The following is a 22,050-nucleotide window of genomic DNA, read 5'->3' on the forward strand; positions in this document are numbered from 1 at the left end:
CCTAATTATAAGATTGGGGTGATAACAATTCTTTATCTCAGAAGATCATAATGTTTGCTATTTACCTTGCAAAGGGCTTGGTACATAGTGGATGTTTAGTAAAATATTAGTCTTCTTGCTTAACTCAGTTTCCTCATCTGTAAAATAGGGTTGATAATTTTTTTCCCTGCTAATGTGGTCGGATTGCTCTGACGATTGATGGAAATAATTTACCTGAAAGCATAAATTATTTTTATGCTTAAAATTATTACATTTTTATGCTTTAAATTACTATTTTATAAACTATAAAATGCTTTGTCAAATTAGAGATTGTTTTTACCAAAGCATCCTAGGCCTTTAAGGAACTCATTCCAGGGTTTCTTTCCAGTTTAGTGTACTCCAGTCTATTCCAGTCACATACCTTCCTGTACATCCCCAGAATATGCCAGGTACTTTGGCAAAGTTTGTTCTGTATGTTTATGCTATAGGAATTTTACTCTCCACTATATTCTGTATCCACATCCAGTAACGTCCAGTTCAAATATCCTTACCTTTTCTGATTCTACTAGAAAAAAAATTGCTTTTTCCCATTTTCTCTCAGAAGCTGTAGGAGTTTGGCCTTCTTTTTTTGGGGGGGGTGGCCTTCTTTTTAATGTTGATTTTATTCTGATTTATATATTAAAAAAATTTTTTTTTCATTTATTTTTGGCTGTGTTGGGTGTTTGTTGCTGCACGGGCTTTCTCTACTTGCGGTGAGCGGAAGCTACTCTTCGTTGCAGTGCGCGGGCTTCTCATTGCGGTGCCTTCTCTTGTTGTGGAGCACAGGCTCTAGGTGTGCGGGCTCAAGTAGCTGTGGCACACGGGCTCAGTAGTTGTGGCTCGTGGGCTCTAGAGCGCAGGCTCAGTAGTTGTGGCCACAGGCTTAGTTGCTCCGTGGCATGTGGGATCTTCCCGGACCAGGGCTCGAACCCGTGTCCCCTATATTGGTAGGCTGATTCTTATCTACTGCGCCACCAGGGAAGCCCTCTTCTTATTTATATTGTGTTAATTGTTTTGTCTGTTTTCTTGTCCATTAGACTGAAAGCTACTGAAAGGTAGGGACATGTCTAATTTAACAAAGCATTTTGTCCACAGAAATTGTGTAGAATATGTTGAATTGAACAAGGTACACGAAGGCAAGCACAAAGGCATTCTTGACAACGGGGTTAATGGCTGAAGAGGTAATGTACATGGAACATGTAGAGCCCAGTCGTGTTGACTGGAATGGCTGGAGTGTTTGGAAGAGTTGTGAGAAAGAAGTTTTGAAAGAGTAGCATCTGTTTATGGATGTCCCCAACACCAGCCAGAGAAGGTGGAACTGTATCAAGACAACCATTTTCAATTGTTATTTACCAGCAGAATTTTCTTCTCACATTTTTACAACAAAACCCCAGTGTATACGAAAGAGAAAAATGGAGTTGCTTTGGTTGATAGAGACACTGGCTTCCCACCCTCCCTGCGAATCCTCTCCCCCATTAACATCATGTTTGCTCCTCAGCAGAACAGTTGGAGTGTCATGAAGCAAGGTTTGAAAATCAGTGTATTACAGATTAGGCTGGTACCTTCTTGTGCAGGAGAATGACATGATGGGAATTATGCTTCACATCTGGTAACAATGTGAAAGATTGATTGGAGAGGAGGTGTTTGATTTCCTTTTTAGTTGCTTCATTTTCTTTCTGTACTACCTCAGAATAACTGCCAGTCTTCAAGGATTATCCTGTTGAACAGTTTTTCCTACTGCGTGCTCTCTCAACTTCTTGCAGAGCTGTTGTCTCAGTTTTACTAATCTTCACACTGGTGACCGAGCTGAATGCCTAGATGTCTGACTTTACTAACTAAATCTTTCCCAGGCTGTCAAGACCTATCACTTCTGCTTATTTAGTGTACCTGTGCCACGTTTGGGCAGGTTGTTGTTTTCTTTGTAGGCAATAATATTAGTTTTGAGCCCTGCTATAGCTTGTGCTTTGTTCCTGTCTTCTACTGCTTGTTCAAAAACATACTGAAAATGGACCTTTGGAAGATGATTGTATTGAATTATTGTATCCAGAATAATTATATACTAATTCAAAAGGAGATGAATACCCAAGTGATAGAATAAAATGAGTGATTAGTTAAGATACAATGGGTTTTGCTTCTAACAGGAAAAATTTCCATCTATCTGGCTTCCCTCAGAGGACTGTATTCTAAACCTGAGTTTCCTCATACCTATATGTAGGTTATAAAATGAAAAAAACAAAACGAAACATTTATTTTTATTCTATTGGGGCAATATGGTCTTTTGGCTAAGACTTAGAAATTAAGAGCTTAATATATCTATCTGTTGGTTGTATAGACATCTTACATCAAAGTAATTAGTAATTTGGAGATAAAAGAGTAATTGTGTACCACCTAATAAGGAGGAACATAATTATCTAAGCCAGTTACAATCTTACACATTTTTCATTTAATACATGAATAAGTGGCTAATATAATTTCTTTTTCTGAGACATATTTTTTTAAATGTTCAGATTTATCACTAATCTTTGGGTTTGATCATGCCTTTGGTAGGAATTAGTGTTTTCTTTATAGAATTAAAAGGTAAAATTTGTTGAGGGAGTATAGGATAATTTAGAAAGAAATCAGTAATTTTTCCCATTTTTACTATTAAGTTATAAGCAGTTATTTTGAATGGTAGTATGAAAAGGTATGTGTTTGTGTTTTAAGCAGGATGTTGTTAAATTAAGAAAAATAAATGAGGTGATTTTTCTGGAATCCTACATTATGGAGATCAGCTGATTCAGGAACAGGCATTTGCCTACCTACTATGAAGCTTTAAAGGTCAGAGAGTAGAAAGGTGTCTAGTCTCTTCAACCCCAGACCTACCAGAAAATTTATTTCCCAGCTTCCTTAATTCTTTTTTTTGTTTTAAACATCTTTTTTGGAGTATAATTGCTTTACAATGGTGTGTTAGTTTCTGCTTTATGACAAAGTGAATCAGCTATACATGTACATATATCCCCATATCCCCTCCCTCTTGCGTCTCCCTCCCACCCTCCCTATCCCGCCCCTCTAGGTGGTCATAAAGCACCGAGCTGATCTCCCTGTGCTCTGCAGCTGCTTCCCACTAGCTATCTATTTTACATTTGGTAGTGTATATATGTCCATGCCACTCTCTCACTTCATCCCAGCTTAATTCTTATTCTAATATAAAGCTAACATTTAATGAACCGTAACTCTGACCTGGGCATGTGCTAAATATTTTATGTACGTCATGTCATTTAGTCCTCAATCATCTCTGAAGGGTACGCTAGGTGCAGTTGTAATCATCTGCATTTTACAATGTAGAAACTGAGGCTTAGAAGTAAAGTAACTTGCCCAAGATGAGGTAGTTTGTAAATGGCAGAGGTAGCATTCAAACTCCTTGATGTCCGACTACAAAGTAATCTTCACGTTGTGTGGTTTCCTTATGTTGCTTTTTTGGCCAACACTATGCATTATGCCCTGAGTCTGTGAAAATGCATTAGAAGACTATACCCATGTCATGTCTGTAACTGAATTGGGTATGCAGATCACACAGTCTTGAAATAATTGGATGATGACTGTGTGATGGTTTATTTATACGCTAGGTTGAGGTAATGTGCGTCATGCTGCACGTATCCCACTGCGCCACACTTCCTTCTCCGTGTAAGTTTGAAGTACAAATATTTGCCATCTGATGTGGGTTGCCTGGATGCTCATAATCAGTGAAATAATTCCTCTTAAAAATTATTTTTAAAATATGTATTTTAGTGTTGAATAGCAAGCTATTTTGAGGTAAAATCACCCTGGATCCAGATATCTATTTAAATGCTATGTTGTAGAGACAAGTAACTTATTTAACCAAATAATTCAGTGAATCTTCACTAAGAACCTAATATGAGCTAGGTACCCATGCTGGATGTCAGGGACTGGGTATGTGGTGCAGTAAAAGAGAGATGGATTTTTAGGATAGTTACTGAGCTAAACGTAGGGCCTGGTATGTACGGAAAATACTAAGAAATGTTTATTAACTGAAAGGAAGGCCAGAGTTGAAATTGTGGTCTAAAATGGGAAAATTAGTTAGTGTTCTTAGTTTGTTTCTTCATCAGAAATATAAGGGTAATAAAATCCACGTCAGAAGGATTGCTGTCAAGGTTAAATGAGTTAATCGACAAAACGAAAAGACAGCCTACTGAATGGAAGCAAATATTTGCAAATGATATGACCAATAAGGGATTAATATTCAAGATATATAACAGCTCATACAACTCAACATGAAAAAAACAAACAACTTGATTAAAAAATGAGCAGGAGTGGCTTCTCTGGTGGCGCAGTGGTTGAGAATCCACCTGCCGACGCAGGGGACGCGGGTTCGTGCCCTGGTCTGGGAAGATCCCACATGCCGCGGAGCGGTGGGCCCATGAGCCATGGCCGCTGAGCCTGCGCATCCGGAGCCTGTGCTCCGCAACGGGAGAGGCCACAACAGTGAGAGGCCCGCGTACCTCAAAAAAAAAAAAAAATAAGCAGGAGAAGTGAATACACATTTTTCCAAAGAGGAAATGGAGATAGCCAACAGGCACATGAAAAGATGCTCAACATCGCTAATCATCAGGGAAATGCAAATCAAAACCACAATGAGATAACACCTCACACTTGTCAAAATGGCTATAATCAAAAAGAACCCAAATAACAAATGCTGGCAAGGATGTGGAGAAAAAGGAACCCTTGTCACTCTTGGTGTGATGTAAATTGGTACAGCCACTGTGGAAAACAGTATGGAGGTTCCTCAAAAAACTAAAAATAGAACTACCTTATGACCCAGCAATTCTACTTCTGGGTATATATTCAAAACAAAAACAAAAACACTAATTCGAAAACATATGTGCATCCCAAAGTTCATAGCAGAATTATTCACATTTTCCAAGGTACAGAAGCAACCTAAGTGGCCATCCACAGATGAATGGATAAAGTAGATGTGGTTAATATACACAATAGAATACTACTCAGCTATAAAAAAAAACAAACTAATTTTGCCATTTGTAGCAGCATGGATGGACTCTGGAGGACATTATGCTAAGTGTTAAGTCGGACAGAGAACGACAAATACTGTATGATGTCACTTATATTTGGAATCTAAAAACATATGACAAACTAGTAAATGTAACAAAAAAGTAGCAGATTCACAAATAAAGAACAAATTAGTGGTAACCAGTGTTGAGGGGCGCAGTGTAGGGGTGGTGGAGTGGGAGGTATTGGGTTGACCAAAAAGCTCATTCAGGTTTTTCCACACAGTCTTTTGGAAGAACCCGAACGAACTTTTGGGTCAACCTAATACACACTATTGGGTGTAAAATTGCTCAAGGATTTACTGTACAGTACAGAGAATATAGCCAATATTTTGTAATAACTGTGAATGGAAAGTAACCTTTAAAAATTACATAAAATGTTTAAAAATTTTTAAAAAAAATATTAAATGGGGTAAAATATGGAAGTGTGTCCAGGAGTGTGTCTGACACATATCAGATGGTTAATAATTGTTAGTAAAATAGTGAAAAATAAAGAACACCTTTCCCTCTTCTCAAGGCGTGTCAAGGTTTAGGACAGGGGATTCTTATACATTATGAAGTTGGACTTTAGTTGTCATTTCCCTGTATTTGCTTTAAAGTTCTGTCTGAGCTTCACTAATAATCCAAAGGGATTTGGGACTCTAAGAAGAAAACACATGCAAACACACCCACACACTCCCCCGCATCTGCCCTCATACTTAATTCTCCTTCTCTTGTTCACAAATTTATTGCTTAAACCCATGAAATATTTTTACATTTAGATGTCCTCTATAATAACAAAAGAACATGGGAAATGAGCAGAAGCAGCAGAATTGTATTATTGGATTAAAATTTGGATACAGAAAGAGATGTGTAGGTATTGAAATTTCAACAGCTTATTTTTTCCTCACTTCTACACATTTTATGGTTCTTATAAACAGATTTATTGCATTTTTGCCTCGTGATTGAAAATCGACAGAAGTAAAGCCTAGTGATGCCAAAGGGATGTGATGTATGTGTGACACAGGCTGCTGTTTGTGCCCATCTGCACAGAATGCCACATATTTTAAAGAACTTTTTCCTCTCTTTCTTAATAGGAAGAGAAAATGATCTGTTTTTCCTTTTAGACAACAGTGAACTGATTCGTTTTGGTCCCTATTGCTGTTTTTAAGAAGAACTGCTAGTGTGAAATATGCTAAATGCAAAGCTGTGTTTTCGCTTAAGGTCAATTCATATTTTAATAATGTGTTTTGTGCTTTGTCTGTCTTTAAATTTAACCATTTAAAAACTTTGATTGCTAAACTGATCATTTTATACATAATTTTTTAAATCCCATAGGTCATTTGATGACCTTTCTATATTTTTTGATTTTATGGATGTCTTCGTTTGAAGATTATCATATCTTTAATGCTAAAAATGCCTCACATTTTCTGAAATTGGATTTGAATCATCATTAAAGGATCGAATGCTATGACCGTAAGGTGGCATTAAAAAGCCAGAAACACTTATTAAATTTAAACTATTACTTTCAAGCACAGATTTTCAACCCTTTTAGAAATACTTTTGAGTTAAAATTGAAATGTCAGATAACATAAAATTTAAAATACATATTTGGTTCATTATTACCATCATATAGTATTAAATATTAAACATTAATTTATTTCATGCTGCTGGCAGGACACAATGATTCAGGGTTTAATGAAAAAAGTATTGTCTGCTTGATGACTTCCATGTATTGTAATAGAACTGAGTGTTTATTTACTATGGATTAATAGGATTTGTTCTGCTAGTGCGTACTTAAATATGATAAGTCATGTATGAATATATTTATTTCAGACACAATCTATAACTGAAATCCACAAATTCTCTTTTTTGAAATATGCCTTTGTTTCTTCTGTGAAAGGAGTATTTATGAAAAGATGCCTCTGCCTTATACACTACATTGCTTACGGTAACCAAGGCCTCATTAAAACCAGTTGCTTTGTACCCAGTGATAGGTTTAATGTAGGTAGTAAAATCTGGCTAAATGAATCTGAAAAGAAATCTGCTTTCAGTAAAGGGAATGAATCTAAAACAATAGAATGTACTACTCAGAGCAGAATTAAACAGAAATCTTGAACAGAGAACAAATTCATTTCATTATATTTTGGAGTCAATGTAATTATACATATGATTTGTTCCTACCACTGAGTGTATGACCTTGGGCAAGTTACTGATTTCTCTGTGCTTCAGTTTCTTTACCTGAAAAATGGGTATAATAATAGTTCCCACCTGTGCAAACACTGTGTAAGTGTTATCTTTTTGTTATTGTATGATATGTAGAGTAGGGAAGGGAAATGAGAATAAAGGATGAAACCCTTCAAAGTCAACTGAAATAGTACACTGTCAAGGGCCCTTTTAGGGATGCAGGCCGGCTGTTGTTGCACTTGAGATGAGCTCCAATCACAAAGTGATAACATTCTGTAGATGTGTCTTATATCTACAACCTACCTATAAATATCTCAAGGAAGGCACTACTATTTGAAGTCAACTCAGGTTACTTTCTATTATGAGAAAAAAAGTTGTTCCTCTGTGAAGTTCCTTTCCCTCACCCCCAAACCTCAAATCCAGCAACACAATCCTCACCTCCAACTCAAATAGACTACCCACTCCCAACTCAAATTTGTGTTGGTTCTACCTATTGATTTCCTGTGAATTAAGAAATCACATCTGAAACAAACTTCCAGAACTACATGTAGGGTGTCTTTAATTGTTAGAAGAGCTTAAAGTAGTTGGCATTCAGGTTTTCATTTTAGTTTATTGATCTCTTAAAGCTATTAACTATTATTCAAAGATGGCTACCTTTTTTGGTTTTTATTGAGGTATAAATGACATACAACACTATATTCGTTTCAGGTGTACAACATAATGATTCAATATTTGTGTGTATTGCAAATTATCACCACAATAAGTCTAGTTAACATCTGTCACTGTACATCCTTACAGACTTTTTCTTCATGAGAACTTTCAAGATTTTCTCTCTTAGCAACTTGCAAATATGCAATACGGCATTACTAATTGTAGTCACCAGGCTGTCCATTACATCCTCTTGACTTATTTATAACTGGAAGTTTGTACCTTTTGGCCCCCTTAACCCATTTTGTCCTCCCCCAACCCTCCACCTCTGGCAACCACCAGTGTGTTCTCTGTATGTATGAGCTCAGTTGTTGTTGTTTTTTAAGATTCCACATATAAGTGAGATCATAAAGTATTTATCTTTTTCTGTCTGATTTATTTCACTTAGCATAATGCTCTCAAGGTCCATCCCTGTTGTCTCAAATGGTGAGATGTCTTTCTTTTTCATGGCTGAATAACATTCCAATATATGTATGTGTATTTATTTATTCTCACCAACACTTGCTATTTCTTGTCTTTTTTTTTTTTTGCGGTACACGGGCCTCTCACTGTTGTGGCCTCTCCCGTTGCGGAGCACAGGCTCCAGACGCACAGGCTCAACAGCCATGTCTCACGGGCCCAGCCGCTCCACGGCATGTGGGATCTTACCGGACTGGGGCACGAACCCGTGTCCCCTGCATCGGCAGGCGGACTCTCAACCACTGCGCCACCAGGGAAGCCCTATTTCTTGTCCTTTTGATAATAGTCATTCTGACAGGTATGAGATATCTTTCTGTGGCTTTGATTTGTATTTCTCTCATAACTTGTGGTGTTGAGTACCTTTCCATGTGTCTGTTGGCCATCTCCGTCTGTTTACATCTTCTTTGGAAAAATGTCTATTTGTGTCCTCTGCCCATTTTTTAATTAGGTTGTTTGTTGTTTTACTGTTAAGTTGTTGGAGCTCTTCATATATTTTGAATATTAACCCCTTATCTGATACATGATTTGCAGATATTGTCTCCCATATGGTAGGTTGCCTTTTCATTTTGTTCATGATTTTCTTTGTTGTGAAGTAGCTTTTTAGCTTGATGTGGTCCCGTTGTTTATTTTTGCTTTTGTTGCCTTTGCTTTTGGTGCCAGATGGCTGCCTTTTTAAAGTTTGATTTAGGACAGTTGTATTTACAGTCTAAAGTTTCATAGTCATCTTTAAAAGTATCTATCAAACTTACTTTTTTCTTGTTTTGCTTGGTAAAATTATAAATGCATGAAAATAGCCTTAAGAAATGGAACTTCAGTTGTAATTTAATTTCTGATTCCATTAGACACATGCTACCATTTTGTCAGTGTTACAACCCTGTTGACTATTTCTGATGTTACCAGCGGGCTTCTTTTGGATTATTCAAGGTGTTATATAAGTGTAATGATGTCTTACTGGTTTTCTGTAAACTTATGTGTTTGGTCTGGTGAGATTTATTTTTCAAAATAAAATATTCTCTTATGAAGTTTGCACATTATATGTCTTTACACCTAGCTTATGAGAAAAATTATCTGCATTGCGTGCTGTAGTTTTGCAGTCACTGAAAATAGTGTTCTGAACTTAGTTGCTTTTCTTTCAATAGACATTCCATGACAACCAGATTTCTCAAGAAATAGTTGAAGATGTGAGTATTGGACTATGAAAATGAAATTTCAAAGGAGTCACAGTAGACACAAGGTGAGGATAGATTAGATAGTGTTGCCAAATTTGTAGAGAAGTGTTAGACTGGAGAATCAGTATATCATGTGAATATAGAGAAGTCCATTTTTTAAATGTAGATTTCATAGCAATAGTTTTTGAGACAATTTTGCAGCTGTGTATCAAGAGAAAGAGAAAGGGGAAAGTAGAGTTGGTGGGAGAATGAAGAAAAAGGGGATGGAAAGGAATGCGTTTGAATTCACCCTGCAAGCACTTAAAATGACTAGTGGGGGCTTCCCTGGTGGCGCAGTGGTTGAGAGTCTGCCTGCCGATTCAGGGGACACAGGTTCGTGCCCCGGTCCGGGAGGATCCCACATGCTGCGGAGCGGCTGGGCCCGTGAGCCATGGCCCCTGAGCCTGCGCATCCAGAGCCTGTGCTCCACAGCGGGAGAGGCCACAACAGTGAGAGGCCCCCCCCCCCCCCAAAAAAAAAGACTAGTGGACTCCATAATGGCACATTTCCACAAGCAGCTCAGTTTAGAGGCAAGTTAACATGGACCAGATTTGACTACCTGGGGGAACTGCTATCAGCAGAAAAGAGACAAAGTTTAATATAAAAAGGACAAGATCACTGATCTGAGGGGGAAGTAACTTGCAAGTTCATAGAATATCCTATCTAAGAAACAGTTGTCAAAGCAGATATATTGCAGTGAAAGGTAAGGGCAATAGACTTAATGTGACCTTATATTATTAACTGATAAGGAAAACAAGTTTTCAAAGTACATAAACACACATGCACACAACACACACACACACATACACACACACACAGAGACAAACTTTTTTGAAAGGGGAAAGAGAAGCTGTATTTTGATGTTGCTTTAGATAAAAACTGTTTAATCATGCTGCACCATGATTCTCAAATATGACTTTAAATGAAGACTTTTACAGAACCTATCATTTTTTTCAGGAATATTTTTTCCAGTGCATTGAGGAAATTAAAACAACAACAACAACAACACTGTATAAAGGTCCATTCTGGGCACTTTTTCATGAATTAAAACCTGGGGAAAAATTCATGTAAATTTTATGTCTTTTCTACATCTTGTGTGGAATGTTGCATAACAATAATAGTGATATCATCCTATGTTTTGTTGCCCGTACAATTTTCACATCTTGTTCATGATCTCAGTTGATCCTCAGAACACTGTGAAGCAGGTAGATAGTTTCCTCATTCTTTAGATGAGGAAGGTGAGGCCAGATTGGTTACATGATTTGCCCAGAGATGTGGGTCTACAGTCCAGGCTTTCGGAGCTTGAATGCAGAGCTATCACGTGAGGATTAGAACATAAGCAAGAGGAAACCCAGGAGCAGCTTTGGTTTAGGAAAAGAAGTGTTTAAATACTGATCAGTAGTTGATGGTGGAACAGATGACTCAGACTAAGCTTTATCAGGAAAACTATGCAGAAGAGGCAGCCTTTGTGAACTAGTGAAAGCAGGCACTTAGATCTGAATTGAAATGAAGTTTCCAGACTTAGAGAAATTAGTTTGTGTGTACTAATTGGCCTGATTTCGTCAAAATTACTTTCCAATAAAATGTTGTCTCTGGAGAAGTTTTGAGTTGGAAAGAAGAGCAACTTTTGGATGAGACAGGAAGATTTTAAATCTTGTGAAATCTTCAAAGTCCAAAATCAGTGCGTCAGAGCCCAGCTTCTGTTTTGTGACCAGACTTTTCCTGTGTACATTACATTAGTTAGAGGGCATGATTTGATTATGTGGTCAGGAAACAGTCTGGGCAAAATCGTTAAATCATCAGTCTTTGTCTTACTGGCCCCAGCGTCGCTTTCTTGTGGTTATTTTTCAGTTATATGAAACAGTTTACTCCCAAACACTTTCTCAATGACTCAATGTCCTAATCTTTTACTTCAGAATTTGTTATCAAAAGAGATACCCTCACTCCCTGATAACTATTTAAATTGAGACCCAAACCTTTTTTTTTTTTACTTTTTGGCCTTGCCAGGCAGCATGTGGGATCTTAGTTCCCCGACCAGGGATTGAACCCGCACTCCCTGCATTGGAAGCACAGAGTCTTTAACTACTGGACCTCCAGGGAAGTCCCCCTGGATTCTTTTAGGAGGAAAAGACTACTAAAAATTTTCAAAGCAGACATTGTAACCCACTTGAATTTATCACTGTGAAGAAAATAGGTGACACTTAGCTAGAAAATAAAAAGTGTTACAGTAGTTTTTGTTTTCTTTAAAAAGCCTTTTAAGGTCGTGTATTTAATCACAAGAAATGAAACTTGAGTTTTTAGCATTGTACTTATAACACATGAAGTTCGAGATCTGGGGCTCGGGATATTTCCTCCCAAGCTGCACAAGGACTTTGAGATGCCGTAACCTGCTGGAGTCCAGCATCTGGCAACTTGTTATACTGAGCAGCTAATTTTTCATTGCGGTTCCTCTGGGGGCTCAGTGCAAAGTCATACGACACAACGGACGTAGCGGAGTAGCAGCCTGAATTCAGATCAGGAGCCAAGTGTATTCACAGCTCTATAACCTTCAAGCCTAATAAGGAAGTTGTTTTAGCATTTGGCCTATTAGTACATTTAGTGGTTGGATGTGTAATCTGGGTATTTGACATCTGTAGCTAACCAAGACATATGCTGAATGTTATTTTCTCCATAAAAGCATTTACTTATCTGAATAATTGGAATTCAGATGTCTTCATCCCTACTTCAGATACTATAATCATATTCAACAGTTTAAAATGTTGGCATCAGGCAAGTTGGGCTTGAATTTTGGCAGAAACTCTGTGTCATTTGGGCATCTTCTCTATGCCTTAGTTTCCACATCTGTAAAATGAGGATGCCAAAAATAGCAACTTCATAGGGCTCCTGTGGGGATTAAATAAAAATTATAGTTATACTATTAATGCACATTATAAAGTGCCTAGTAAGTGCCATTTATTTCATTTGATAGAATTCATTTATGAATATGAAGCTTTTTTGATCATAACAAATATATAATATATAACATGAATCATTCACTCTTCATAAGTTATACTGGCTCTGAAGTAATATGGAGCATGGATTGAATTTCTCCACTTATGATAATGACTCCACTTGGAAACCTCATTACTTGGGATTGGTGCTCTTTCCACTATGACAGGAACCTTAGCTACTCAAATAGACTCAGTTGGACTGTCCAGTAGAGAAATGTATATTTGTACTCCAGGTAGGATCTCATTTGAATAACTAGAGCAATGTCCAATTCAATATAATAAAGCACATTTATATTTATTCGATGTAAAGAATACCTTTGAACAATAAATTTTATAGACTATACTTAAAATTCTCTATTTTCCTTGATTTGTACATTATATGTCATAAGTATACTTGAATATCTTTATAATTTAAGTGTTTTTTAAAAATAAACAGCATCGGTAACCATAATTGTAGGCTGGAGCTTATGGATTGGAGATGTACAGTTTTGGAGGTGCCATTGTTATCAAGGAGATCACCTTCTTTTCACTGAATCAGTGGGGCTTCTTCAAGTTCCACATCTGCCAGCTAACTGGAGTCTTGGTCTTGACCTCTTCTCCTTTGTTGGCAGCTGCCTGGTTCTTGGCATGTTCATTTTGGGTATACCACCGTCAGCCTGGTACCACCCTGGGTGCTAACACCAAGATGGTAATTTTATCAGGAAGAAATAAAAGTACCTATTTACCCTCTGTAGTCCCCACCCAAACTCCATCTCAAGTGAGCATCACACCCTGATTTATTGTCTTTTTTTATTTTTTTAAGCTGTTGGAAAATAAATTCCTGTGATTTCATGTCACATTTCTCTCTTGGGTCAGAACATCTCGTCAGTATTAATGCTCCAACTCAAATGAGAATGCTGTACTAGTGTGTAATTCATACCCTGCCCAGGTGGTGACATGATCTTAAGAAGGTGAAGGCCCTAAATCCCTTAGGTTATTAAGTAGAAGCCCTCCCATTCCCTAATTATTTAGCCATTTGTTGCCTGCATAGTGAAAAAGATTGCTCTTTAATTCAGTCTGGTCCCTTACATTTGACGAAAAGCTCATTACCCAGTTTTGTCATGGATGAAGCTGTATGTTTGACTCTTTTCTCATTTGTATACTAAATTGGTAAGGGCAGCATAGTAACTTGGCTGTCACCTCCCACTCTCCAATTTCATTTTCTGGTAACCTCTCAGGCTTTGTCATCTCTTGAATTGCTTGTCCTTTTTTACATGCCATATCAGTGGTTGGTTCCCATGTGAACTGGGGTCAGCCAGGCTCATGGCCACTGACTTCCCTGGAGTAAACCTTTGTTACAAATTATAGATCTTGTGATAACCACACATAATCAGAGGGAGAGATGGCCATTATTTCTCTTTTCTTCACGGCACAGTCCCAGTAATGAGTTCATTAGATGTAGGACTTCGGTATGTATCAATTTCCATATGTACGTCTGGCTAGAGAAAATTCTCATTCACAAATGCCCTTGACATACAAAATAAATTAAGGATGTAATTATTTGTGATACAGGAGGATGCACCATAGTGTTCCTTTAAATCAGAAACCTTACTGAAACTTAGATGTTTCAATCAATGAAGGGAAGGGAAAGGAAGGGGAGAAAAGGAAAGGGTAAAGGAAAGGGAAGTGTGAGCAGATCTACCCTACAGTATGGTATGACTGGGATCATCCCAGAGCTGCACACTTGAATTTTGGTTAAAAAGCGATGCAGGAAGATGGCGCCGAAGGCGAAGAAGGAAGTCCCTGCCCCTCCCAAAGCCGAAGCCAAAGCAAAGCCTTTGAAGGCCAAGAAAGCAGCGTTGAAAGGCGTCCACAGCCACACAAAAAAGAAGATCCGGACGTCACCCACCTTCCAACGGCCCAAAACACCGCGGCTCAGGAGGCAGCCCAAATATCCTCGGAAGGGCGCCCCTAGGAGAAACAAGCTTGACCACTATGCCATCATCAAGTTCCCCCTCACCACCGAGTCAGCCATGAAGAAAATAGAAGACAGCAACACACTGGTGTTCATTGTGGATGTCAGGGCCAACAAGCACCAAATTAAACAGGCTGTGAAAAAGCTCTATGACACTGACGTGGCTAAGGTCAACACCCTGATCAGGCCTGATGGAGAAAAGAAGGCATACGTACGACCGGCTCCTGACTATGACGCTTTGGATGTTGCCAACAAAATTGGGATCATCTAAACTGAGTCCAGCTGACTAATTCTAAATATAAAAGTTTTCACTCTATAAAAAAAAAAAAAGCTATGCAAGATATTTTTCTTTGCAGTCAAGATACATGCTGTAGGCTTAGTGGAACCAAAAGACCCTATGTTTCTGGATCCATATTACATTAAAACTTGGCTCATAAACCAGACCTAAGTTCTGCCCTTTGGACTAACGGCTCACCTTGATCCAGCATTCAAGGCCTCGAGCAGTTCCTACCACATGACATCACTCTCCTTCTTGTGCAGCCACAGCCATTTCCCCAAGATAGTATGTTAATTAAGAGACTTGGTATTGAGTGTAACAGAAACCAACTCTGGCTAGCTTAGGTCAAAGGGGAATTAGTTGATAGAACCTTGGATTATTTCATGAGATCAAACAAATTCCTTGGTAGCTAAGTCAGAACTCGTGGACCTGCACATCCTCTGGAATGCTCCCTTAGATGCGACCACTCCAGCAGTGGCCTGTCTCTGAGTGTCTCTGTTTCAAACCTTTGTACCCTAGAATGGGAATCTGTTTGGACTGGTTTGGGTTAGGCATCAGTCAGCAGGGCCATATAGCTCAGAAATGAGCGTTTGGTAAACGTTTCTAGAAAAGGGGAGATTGTTAAACTAAGTTATCCCATGACATGACTGCTCCGTAATCCAGCTTCTGTCCAATCTTCATCTCTGTATTTATGATATTCTTTCTACTTGTCCCCTCTGCCAGGCAAAATCTTCTCAATGCAGTTCACGGTCTACCTCCTTTGTGATGCCTTTCCTGACCATCTAGTCAGAATTACAGCATTCTCCTACTTTCCCACAGCATATTACTAATGTCTTTGATTTAGCACATAGCATTATTTTGTTCTTCTGATAAACTGAGATGTTGACTGCTACCAGACAATGATTTCACTTTCTTTCCAGCTGCTAGGAAAGCCAGGGCTAAGGTTTACATTCAATTACTATGGCCTTCTTTAGTCCAAAAAAATTTTTAATATGATCTTTCTCTTCTCTTCCCCTTTACCACCTGGCTTTTGTCTTTGTCTTTGTGGTGGGATCCTTGATCTTATGGTACCTGCGGTTTTATTTCACAAGAAACATGAATAGTAACAGAAAAGACTGCCTTTGTCACACAAGTTCTTTTTTGGTGCCCTTGCAGTACCTGGAATAACTCTGACCACAGCTCTGCTCTCACCTTGGTCTGTCACAAACTATGCCCGTTGTCCAAGGCTTTACCCAGCAGTCACCTCCTTTATTAAGCCTTTCCTTATCATCCCGATCCCACACCAAGATGGCAGAGATATAGACTTATTTTTCCCCTGAAGTTACTTTTATTCACACTTTACATAAAACTTAACACATATATTTGTCATTGTTATTGTTGATGTTGTTGTTAACATTTTTATTAGGGGTGGCTTAGGAAGGCTGATGGAAATTTGGAGAGGCGGGCTAAAATTTCCCAAGCCTTGGCAACCCCAGTACTGACTGGATTTCAGTTTTGATTCTGCCACTTGCTTCCTGGCTGATCTGGTCAGGGTCAAGTCATTCCCCTTCTCTGGGCTTCAAATAATTTCATTTTTCAAAATGTCTTTATTGAGTGTTACAACTGCAAAGGTGATTATTAAAAGCCCCTGTAAGCCTTTAAATATCTGTAGAACTAGAAGAAGAAGTGAGAGCAGCTCTGTAGCCTCCTAGACTTCTTTTCACATGAATATATGTAAACATCAAAGCATTTTAACCTAGATTATGTCATGCCGTCCATCCATATGGCAACTTTATTCCCTTAAAAATATTGATTTCAGCAGCAATACATTAGTATTATCATTTGTTTTATCTGCTGCATTATAAAGAAGAACTATAGTCTAACAATCCCCTATTGATGAAAGTGCCCTTTAAATTTTAAGCTTTTCTTAAAACTAGGAAAGTAATATATGCACATAGTTTTTTTTAAGTATAAAATGAAAATGTTCCTCCAACATTACTCTCTCTGGGAAAAAAAAAAACACTTCTAAAATGTATTATTTTTGTTCTTCTGATGCCTACCATCATAGTTTTAAATAATATGTTCCTACATTTCTTGATTTTTCTTATAGTATTATTTTACATTGCCATAAACTATTAAATTCTTTTCCATAACTAGAACTCAGTCCTCTGTACTGTCTCATTAGTTGAGTTTAGGAGGCTAAAAAACCAATAGACAGCATTTACAATATTCTAATTATATAAATATTACTAAGCATAGAACTAAGTATGGTGGCAAGGTGAACAGACCCACAGAAGAGGAAATGCCATTAATCCTGTCTTCTTTAAAGGAAAATATTCCAAGAATCAAGGTCAAGTGGATTCAATCTGCTGCTGTTGTTTCTGACATCTCAAGTTATCTTTTTTCTTAGATTCATTGTCATTTCATTTAAGTAAATCTCCAAATATTTATTTTTCATATAGGAATTGTGGATAGTATTAAATGGCTTATATCTATGCATATTTGAATATTTTTTATTGTTGCCTTAATTAATAGATAGTTTTGACGACAAAGGATTTTTGGCTAAAGTTTTTTTCCCTGAGAACTTTGAAAATATTGCTCCATTATCTTCTAGAATCCAGTGTGGCTCGTGAGAAATGTAATTTTAGTGTAGTTCTTGTATCTTTTGCAGCTTACTGTTTTCTCTCTAGAAGTATGTAGGGATACACACACACACGCACACACACACATTTTTTAATCCATGGAATTATAACTGAGAATAGTAATATCTGACTATTAGATTTTTTTTTTTAATCTGACCCAACACATAGTGAGTTTCTTCAGTCTGAATACTGGTATAGCTTTTATCGGCTTTGTGTAGAATTCTTCTATGATTTCATTTATTATTTTCTCCCCTCTGTTTTGACTATTATCTGCTTCTGAAAATCCTAATAAAAAGATCTTGATCTTCCTAGATGTTAACCTCAAAGTCTTATTTCCGAAATTATCCATTACTTAGACTTTTTTCATACATATTCGGGGAGTTTTTCTGAACTTTACTTTCAGTCTTTGGCTATATTTATTCTATTAGTTTGTCCGTATATTGAATTTTTTCTTTTTTAAATCATGGGGCAATTCTTAGGAAAAAGTTTAACTATTTCAATATTGTTTTGATTCCTACCTTGAAAAGTTGGTGCAGAAAGAATTCTTAGTTCATGGACAGAGAACACAACAGATTGAGCGTTAAGTCAGAAAGAAACATTTTCAAGGTTTTAAAATATTTTTTTCCCTCTTATTTGGAGGTAAAAGATGATTATTTTAAGGGTAAAAGCCAACTCACCTCTCAATCTAATGTGAAATACAACCTGAAATGTAGCCTATCGTCAATAAAAGCTTTATACTCTGTCCATGCATACTTTTGGGTCGTATGCGTAATTTGGGTCAAATTTAAAACATATGTCCAGGCAACCGCAGATTCAATCGACCACTGTTACAGACTTTGCCTAGCCTAGTGGTTTAGGAGAAGGATAATAATAGATAAAAAGGAAAATATATATTAAGAGAATCTCTGCTAAATTAGTTTCCATGTAAAAAAATATTTTATTATCATCTCTTATACACAGGAAACATTAACACAAAACACTTCCCTCCTTTATTTTATTGAACTCTAAAAATATGCTATAAAAGGGGTTAGCTACAGTTCACGTATCAGCTACTCATCACTCAACTCCCACACCTGAAAGAGTCCAAGGAACTTAAATGCAATTGCATTGCACTTTTCACTTTCTTGAGTGACCCCATTTAAAATGCACCTTGAGACTAGCTGCAGAGTAGAATTTTTAATTCTGAAGTGCTGACTCACTTCATTGGAGAGAATGAGGCTTCCAATTTGTGAATGTGAAAGAAGTCCTGATTTTCTGGATCATTTTCTTCCATTCACTTTCAATAATGCTACCCTATAAATAGGATTTAATTCACGCAAATCAGCAAACTGAAAGCACCAGTGGTATATACTGTAATAATTTATTTTCATATTTTTAAATGCCTTATTATTAATGGAAAATAGCTTTAAAGCCATCCGTGATATGCTCCACAGCTAACTCAATTTGACAGTGAAAGATGCTTTGTTGGTCTGTAATGGCAGATATAAAATTTACACCATAAGAGCTGATCTTCTGCATATATAATCACATTCTTTGTGCTTCATATTTTTCCGTACTATAAAAAGGGACAGGAAGCACTACTAACACTGCTTTTACTGAATTTTTCCACAGTGTTTTCTGTTGCCTACTATAAATATTTAAACATCTGTTTTTACTGTCTAGTTACATTTTCTATAAAGAAAAAATATTTCAGTTCTAATATGAATTGGGTTTATATGAACTCCATCTAAACATTATTCGTGAAATATTCTGAACGCATACAAAAATGATAGCTTAATGATCTTCAAAATGCTGAGGTTTCAAATTTCTATAATTCTGCTATCAGACCAGGCAATGTGTTCATCTCTGTGTGGCAGCCTGCCTTTCAGGCATCGTTAATGTTTTAGATTTTCATAAATTCTACTATGGCCAAACAGACCAAGAACCTGGAATCTATAAAGTTGCTGAAGGAATTAAACAGCTACTAGCTTTTATTTTTTCCTTATGGTTTCATCTCCAAATAAAGTGAAACTTAAAAATTAGAGTAAAGATTGGGAACAAAAATACTTTGGAACAGGCTAAAGTATATACTTTCTACTATATTAAGAAAAGAGCAGACACTCAACACCCTCGGGATAATCCCCAGCCCCCAAAGGGAGAGAGAAGTGAAACATTTTATAAATGAAACATCTCAACAAAATAATAGCAACTTGTATCTAAGAGGTAAAAACTTGAGATTTAAAGTAGAAAATGTTTGAAAAATGTTGTGGTTCTGAGTAAGCCTTATGACATTTCTACACCACCCTTGAGTGGTGGTACTCATCCCCACTGAGGACCTTACTTCTCAGTATTGCAAAGGTGATTCTTTCATGGTCAGACTTTACTCTGAATACTGTATGAAAAGTTACAGCTACAGTTTTTCCAACTCTGTAAGTGCAAGTTCAACCATGTAATCATAGATAACATAGAAGGCCAAGGTCTCAGTCAATTACTAATTTAACCATGTTTTCCTGCCCAGATATTCATTTGTTTTTGGTGATGGTAATAACAGAATTTTTAAAATGTACTCATTTATTTGTTTTTCATTTGGTTGTTTAATCATATTTGTGCTCCAGTTTGTTCCATAGAGGGTTTGAGAAAGCCTACAGTAAAAGTACGTATGGTACATTAAAAATATCCAGGACAGGAAAACAAAATTTAAATAGGAAACCAAGACCAGAACAAACCCCAAGACACAAAGACTCAGGACCTTAAGTTCAGCAAATATTTTGTTCTTCTGATAAACTTCGATGTTGACTGCAACCAAACAGTGATTTCACTTCCTTCCTTGGTGGGGAGCTCTGATAGGATGTGGCACTGCCATGAAACTGATGAGTGGAGATGGCTCCCTCTATATGTATATTTCCCCCAGAGCCTTGCTGTTGCCCATCTGAGGACCACAATTGTATTTAATTTACCTACATAGCCATGTATGGTTATGTATCCCTAAGCAGACTATAAGTAATTTGAGAGCAGGGATTATATTTTATAATGCTGCATCTTCCTCAGTTGAATAACACATTAGTAAGTATATAGGTAGGGCATTGTAATCTGGCTTGAAGACAATGTGTTATTCATATTCCAGCAGAAATTGATAATGATTGTTCAATTTCAGTGAACTGGAAGGTGTTAAATATAGGATGATTAGGACAGAAACTAGTGTAGGGCTTATGACACTTCCTTTTTTTTTTCCTAAAAAAATTTTTTTGTAGCAGTTTATCTTATTTCATTTTTTTATACAGCAGTTTCTTATTAGTTATCTATTTTATACATATTAGTGTATATATGTCAATCCCAGTCTCCCAATTCACACCCCCCCCCCCCTTGCTTTCCCACCTTGGTGTCCATATGTTTGTTCTCTACATCTGTGTCTCTGTTTCTGCCTTGCAAACCGGTTCATGTATACTGTTTTTCTAGATTCCACAAAATGCGTTAATATATGATATTTATTTTTCTCTTTCTGACTTAGTTCAGTCTGTATGACAGACCCTAGGTCCACCCATGTCTCTACAAATGACCTAGTTTTGTTGCTTTTTATGGCTGAGTAATATTCCATTGCAAATATGTACCACATCTTCTTTATCCATTTGTCTGTTGATGGGCATTTAGGTTGCTTCCATGACCTGGCTATTGTAAGTGCTGCAATGAACATTGGGGTGCATGTTTTCTTTTTGAATTATGGTTTCCTCTGGGTATATGCCTAGTAGTGGGATTGCTGGGTCATATGGTAATTCTATTTTTACTTTTTAAGGAACCTCCATACTGTTTTCCATAGTGGCTGTATCAATTTACATTCCCACCAACAGTGCAAGAGGGTTCCCTTTTCTCCACACCCTCTTCAGCATTTGTTGTTTGTAGATTTTCTGTTGATGCCTATTCTAACCAGTGTGAAGTGATACCTCATTGTAGTTTTGATTTGCATTTCTATAATAGTTAGTGATCTTGAGCATCTTTTCATGTGTTTGTTGGCCATCTGTATGTCTTCTTTGGTGAAATGTCTATTTAGGACTTCTGCCCATTTTTCGATTGGGTTGTTTGTTTTTTTAATATTCAGCTGCATGGGCTGTTTATATATTTTGGAGATTAATCCTTTGTTGCTTCATTTGCAAATACTTTCTCCCGTTCTGAGGGTTGTCTTTTCGTCTTGTTTATAGTTTCCTTTGCTGTGCAAAAGCTTTTAAATTTCTTTAGGTCCCAATTGCTTATTTTTGTTTTTATTTCCATTACTCTAGGAGGTGGATCAAAAAAGATCTTGCTGTGATTTATGTCAAAGAGTGTTCTTCCTATGTTTTCCTCTAAGAGTTTTATAGTGTCTGGTCTTACATTTAGGTCTTTCATCCATTTTGAGTTTATTTTTGTGTATGGTGTTAGGGAGTGTTCTAATTTCATTCTTTTACATGTAGTTGTCCAGTTTTCCCAGCACCACTTATTGAAGAGACTGTCTTTTCTCCATTGTATATCCTTGCCTCCTTTGTCATAGATTAGTTGACCATAGGTGCGTGGGTTTATCTCTGGGCTATCTATCCTGTTCCATTGATCTATATTTCTGTTTTTGTGCCAGTCACATA

The 22,050-nt window shown here is 37.2% G+C and overlaps 1 protein-coding gene and 1 pseudogene across 4 annotated transcripts in view; both read left to right on the forward strand.

Moving 5' to 3' along the window:
* SMYD3 (SET and MYND domain containing 3) overlaps positions 1 to 22,050 on the forward strand; it is a 720,594-nt gene that overhangs the window by 247,205 nt on the left and 451,339 nt on the right. The gene's annotated exons all lie outside the window — the stretch shown is intronic.
* Positions 14,293 to 15,290, forward strand: LOC101320222 (large ribosomal subunit protein uL23 pseudogene; annotated as a pseudogene).

This window comes from Tursiops truncatus, chromosome 1, assembly GCF_011762595.2.
Source record: "Tursiops truncatus isolate mTurTru1 chromosome 1, mTurTru1.mat.Y, whole genome shotgun sequence".
Lineage (NCBI taxonomy): Eukaryota > Metazoa > Chordata > Mammalia > Artiodactyla > Delphinidae > Tursiops > Tursiops truncatus.